Genomic DNA, 6,097 nt, shown 5'->3' with positions numbered 1-6,097 from the left:
CCTCACTGGGAATCTGGGCATGATGCCTGTTGACAGCTCTCACAGCCTGCAGTCTTCCGCAGAGTTCCTCATGTAGAAGTCAGGGTGTGGGCTTACCATACCTCCACCCTGACGCCTTGTCTCTCAGCCAGGGACCTCACAGTGTCTCTAGGATGAGGCAAATGGTTCCAAGCCATCTACTCCAGAGTGTGATAAGGTTAAAAGGCAGGAAGCTTCCTCAACCTGGCTCAGCTGCCCTGTCTCATTTTGACATAAAAAGCCAAACACAGTCTCTTTCTTATGGTGTGTTCGGAAATAAATCCTAACCTCCCAACTCTAGTGGATAGCCTGGGCTACACACATCGAGGGCTATGCTCAGGAAGCAAAGCATGCTAGGAGCCTTCCCACTCTACTGTCCTGAGCCTGGTGGGGGCACAGGCTTTGACGGCAACATCTCTTCCTTGGTATCCCCATCGCCAGTGACACGTTGCTAATTCAAATCTTTCTTTGGATGCTGAGAGAGGAAGAGAGAAGTACATAGGGAGAAAAATATGGAGAGAGAGGGGGAAGAAAGAGGGCACAACAGCCTGGACCCAGTCACCCATCACTTCTTACTGCCCTGAAGATGGAGTCTCATAGAGGCTGAAGAGGGAGAGAGAGGAAAGGACATTGAGTCAACACATGGATGTAGCCGTACCTGAAGCAAGTAACATTTATGCATCTTGCTTGAGACCATTTTCACTGAAGCTGTGATCTTTGGCTGTTCTTACCCCTTAATCTCACTTAAACTGCTGGGGGAGGGGCTGGAGAGATGGCTCAGCAGCTAAGAGCATTGATTGATCTTCCAGAGGACCTGGGTTCAATTCCCAGCTCACAACTGTCTGTGACTCCAGTTCCAGAGAATCTAATATCACATCAATGCACATAAAGTAAAAAAACAAATAAATCATTATTTTTTTAAAGTGTCAAAGGAAGTCACAGACACACTTGTTTTCAGGCCCTCGGGCTTGGCTTGGTCTGTGCCTGCCCTCAAGAAGCCAGATGGCCAACTTATCTGCTGCCGTGGTGTAGTCTGGAAACCTGTTCAGCTGGAGCCCTGCCTTCTGCCTCCTCAGGCCTCGGTTTCCTCCTCTGTAATGTGTAGATCCCAATGTTTTCATTCTAGGGCAGCAAGAGGGAGGACTCAGGGAGGTCACAGATATTGAACATGTAGCTGAGTGCCCAGCACAAAGGAAGTGTGGTCAGCTGGTGCTGTCTGTCTGCCCATTCCTGCAGCGTCCTGCCTGCCTTCTCCCCAGCCTGACCCACTTTCACCCACACTTGGCCAAAGGCCCAGGCCCTGGCCTATTTTAGATACACCTCTCTTTGTCGGAGGAAAAAGCCTTGCTCAGGCCACCTTCAAACAGGGAGGCTATTGTGGGGATGAGAAGGCACAGAGCATGAGCTCTGGCAGGGACTGCATGGGGATGGATTCTTGTGGTGTTTGTCCTCTGCTCCCTCCACCTACCCCTGAGGGAAGGGTTCTCATCATGCCCAGAACCATGCCTTAAGGCACGATGGGAGGAGATGCCCTCTCTGCCCATGTTGGGAAGGGACGGATGGGTCAGTTTGTGCTGATAGTTTGGGTTCACAATTAATAGCTGCATAGTTCCTCATGGCCACCACGAGAGGAACAGGCTAAGATATTTGAATGGAACATTGTCAGGTGACTGTGACTTCTCCTCCAACCCTGGACATTGAGAGACAAATAGGCACCCAGAGAGTAGAGTTCAGAGAGGAAAAGGGAGGGCAAACACCACTTAGGAAAGAGCACCTGGAACCAGGCTACTACTACCTTGGAAGTGCCAAGATTGAGGTCTGTGCTTAGTACCCAAGGTCATCGGGATCCCCTTTCTCTCTTCTATCTGTAACCTGGGCACTTGGCTCTCAGAGGCCCAGAAGTTTGGGATGTTTGTAAGACTTCCCGTGCACACACACCTCTTTACATCATGCTTATTAATGCTATCTTTTTTATATCTAGAAACATAGCCTCTGATTTCTGAGACTGCAGAGCCTCTCGCTCATACTCATTTCCCAAACTTCCAGGGAGCTGGCTCCATGCTCAGGATGTAGTGTGGAATGTTGTGATCATCTGGCATAGTGGCCACAGCCATCAGCCTGGCCATTCACCAGCCCAGGTGTGGGCAATCTGCGTGTGCCAAGCTTGGATATAGAGACAGAGCTCCGCTGCTGGAGTACGGGCTCTTTACAGGCACATGACTGGGACCTGTGAACTGGAAATGAGAGAGGCTCATGGGAGCATCACTGGGGCCCCTGGCCCTAGCCACAGCTGAAGATCTGCCCTCACAGAGGTAATGAACCCCTTTCCTAAGCTCAGGTTCTCTGCCACCTGCAATTGAAGAGGTTCTAGCTGCATATTAGGGTTCAGGGCATTTTTTAAAAATTTTTTTATGAAATATTTATTTATTAGCTATACATTATTCTGTTTGCTTGTATGCCTGCAGGCCAGTGTACGAAGGGGATTGTTGATTGGGTAAATTTGTTGGTTGGCCAAATAATTCTAGTGGACTTTACTGTTTGTGAGGTCCAGCCTCAGAAGGCACGGGGCACATTCCTGGTCCCAGGCTCCTGGGCTGTGTTCGGTCACTCTGTCTTACTTATTTTTATACCATGTGCTTTGTGAATGCTAGGTAAGCCCTGCGCCCAGAGCTGCACCCCTGACACAGCCACTTAAGCGTTACTCTTCATTTTCCCCACAAAATACTCTAGAGTCTGGTCACCCCAGCGGAGTGGAACGAACAACTTCTAGACTTAGCGACTTACTGACAAAGATAAATGATGTCTGGTCGCAGCTGAGCTGGCTGGGTTCACTCCCTTTTATGGTAAAGGCCAACATGTGGCCTCACTGTCTGGAAGTGCCACCCATGTCACCGAGCCACTGAAAGGGCCTGGCCCTTGCCAAGCTAGTGGCAGATGCTTCTGTGGAAACTGGGGTGGGGGGGGCAAGGGCTTCAGCCAAGCTGCCCACTGTGGGAGTTGCAGGGTCTGGCCCTATCATGGCAAATTGCTTCTCCACCAGCCAGCTGGCTCCTAGCCCTTCAAGCAGTGGGGGCCTCCATGCTTTGAAGTAATTAATTATGCAATATGGCAAGGAGACAGCAAGATTTAGAGCTGAGTCAGCGACAGATGGCCCCGGGAGGAAACCAGATCTGCTGGGAGACTGGGTGGTGGTGGAGGGAGGTGGGTCTGTGTGTGCGCCCATGTATGTGGTGTGTGCATGTGTGTCTGTCTGTGTGTACACCTCTGTGCACGTGTGTGCTTATGTACGTATGTGATTGCATGTGCACATGTGTACGTGTGTGCCTGTATGTGAACATGTATGTTGAGTGCATCTCTGTGCCTGTGTCTGTGCCTATGTATGTGTATGTGTGTCTGTGTGGACATGTGTGCTTGTGTTTATGCCTGTGTATGCACCTATGTGTGCTTGTATATGTGCATATTCTGTGTGTTCATGTGTGTCTGCATGTGTATGTGTGTATGCTTGTGTGTGTGCACCTGTGTGATGTGTATGGCTGTGTGTGTACATGTGTGCCTGTATGTGCATGTGTATATGCCTGTGTGTGTGCCTGTGTACCTATGTGAACATGTGTGCCTGTATGTGCATGTGTGTATGCCTGTATGTGTGCCTGTGTGCCTGCATGTGCACGTCTATATGCCTGTGTGTGCACCTGTGTATGCATGTATATGCCTGTGTATGTGTGTATCCTTCCTGTACCCATAGGGGGGAATGTGTGCTTGTATGTTTGTATGAGGGGTACATGTTCCTGTGTGTGGTGGCTATGTGATGTCGGGGGGGCTGTGTGTCTTCTGTATGTCTGAGGATATGTGCCTGGGGGAGACTCTGTGTGCATGTGTGTTCCTGTGGGGGGTATTGTGTGCCTGTGTGTGTGTGTGTGTGTGTGTGTGAGAGAGAGAGAGAGAGAGTGAGAGAGAGAGAGAGAGAGAGAGAGAGAGATGCTATGTGCCTGTGTGTGCATGTGTGTGCCTGTGTGTGTGCGTGGTATTGTGCCTGTGTTGGGAAGTTAAGTGCTTGTGTGTGAAGAGCTGTGCCCTCCTCAGCTCCTTCTTCCCCTGGGGAATGCTGGATGTCCCACTTCTCAGTGGCTTCCATTCTGTCTGAGCTGGAGGAGGTGTCATCTGGGACAAACAGGAAAGTGATGAAACCATAGACGACAGGGCAGGCTTGGCTCCGGGCCTGTGTGAGCTCTGAGGGCTGCACACTGGGCTGGAGTTTCTGGATCAGAGGAGCGACCCCACCCATGTGCCACAGCCTCCCCGAGGTGGGCACCAACATCTCAGCGCAGTCCTTTCTCGCCCCCTCAACCCCAAAACCTCCTGCACCAGAGTTTGCCTCTATTTCCTTCAACCCTAGACTGCCTCCAGCCTCCACCTAATGCCTTCTGGACTCTTCCTGAGGCTCCAGGAAGCAGGTGAGCTTGACTGTGGGGCACCCAGGACCCCTTACAATCTTGGCCCCGGGTTCCTATCCCCATTCCTCCCTGCACCTTCTCTTGCCACCGCTGCAGTTTTCTGCCTCAGTGCCCTTGGGAAGGTTGTGCCCTCTGTCTGGCATGCCCTTCCCTTTCTGTTTGCCCAGAAAGCCAGACCAGGCTCACAGTTTCTTCCACTGCCCTCTCTGGTGCCCGCCCAACAAAGCATGTGGCCTGGTTTTTAACTGGCCTGAGCTGGAGGCCTTTGCGTTTGTCTGACTACGGGCCATCAAAGTCCTGCTGAGTGCGCATGCTCCAAAGAGAACAGAAAGGGCGCCTCCAAGCCCTAGGTCAAGGGCAGAGCTGGAGGCGGACTTGCCTCCCTCCGTTCCAGGGTACCCTCTGAACTGTGTCTCCCATCTCCAAAGGGGTTGTAGAGCACCAGTCACTAGAAAGTGGAGCCTCTGGCCCCAGGCCCTGTTCTAAGATGCCCAAAAAGCTGAAATGGAAGCGACAGTGGGTGAAGCTGACTTCTGGAACTCTGACTTGGCGCCCTGCCAGGCTACCATGTATGAGAACACAGGAGTCTGTCCGCCATACACAGGGGTATGTTCAGACTCTCTCTGTGGAGACTTGAAGTTGGCAATACTGATCTTGTGTACATAGTGACGATTGGTTAACGTAGTAACCTACTGGATTTGGGGTCACCTAGGAGACACTGGCTGTGACTGGGAGGGGGTTTCCGGGAAGGCTTAACTGCAGAGACAAGATCCGCCCTTATTGTGAGTTGCACTATCTCTGGGCCTGGGGCCTGGGCCAAATAAAAAAGGGAATCAAACTGAGTGGGCACCTGCCTAGTCTCGCTCTGCGTCCTGACTGTGATGGCACATGAGCAGCTGCCTCGTTCCTGCCACCGTGCCTTCCCTCAGGTCACTCTGCCCTGAAACCGTGAGCCACAGAAGCCACCTTCCTTCAGGTGCCTTTGACAAGTATTTTGAGTCAGCAATGAAACAAGTGGAGAGGGGCTAAGGCACTGGCCCCTGCCTGTGGGTCTTACAGAGTAGCGCTCTGAGCGGCACACTTTGCTGCATTTCTGGAACTTTCTTTTTCAGGTTGCTCAACTTATGTGGCTCTTTGGCCACCTGAGCTCTTGTGCCCTGTAACTGCTCTGTATCCTTGGTTCCTGAACTCTATAAGAAAACAGGCCGAGAACCGTGGGGAGCAAGCCAATAAGCATCACCCTCCATGGCCTCTGCATCAGCTCCTGCCTCCAGGTTCCTGCCCTGCCCGAGTTCCTGCCCTCACTGCTTCTGATGATGAACTGTCATGGGGAACTGTGAGTGAAATAAACCCTTTCCTCCCCGAGTTGCTTTTGGTCATGGTGTCTCATTGCAGCAATAGTGACCCTGACTGAGACAGATGCACTTTGGAGAAGGCTGTATCCTGCTGGAATGTGGGCCCATCTGTGTTGTCCTCAGAAGTGGTCGGGCCACCCTGACTCTCTGCTGGGAGTCAGCTGCTCAGATGACTGGTGGGACCGTCATTAATGCAGCCGACAGCTGGACCCCTTAGTGGACCGTCATTAATGCGGCCGACAGCTGGACCCCTTAGTGGACCGTCATTAATGC

Source organism: Microtus ochrogaster, chromosome 2 (genome assembly GCF_000317375.1).
Source record: "Microtus ochrogaster isolate Prairie Vole_2 chromosome 2, MicOch1.0, whole genome shotgun sequence".
NCBI lineage: Eukaryota > Metazoa > Chordata > Mammalia > Rodentia > Cricetidae > Microtus > Microtus ochrogaster.
The sequence above is the reverse complement of the archived record's forward strand: the minus strand, read 5'-3'. Positions refer to the sequence as shown.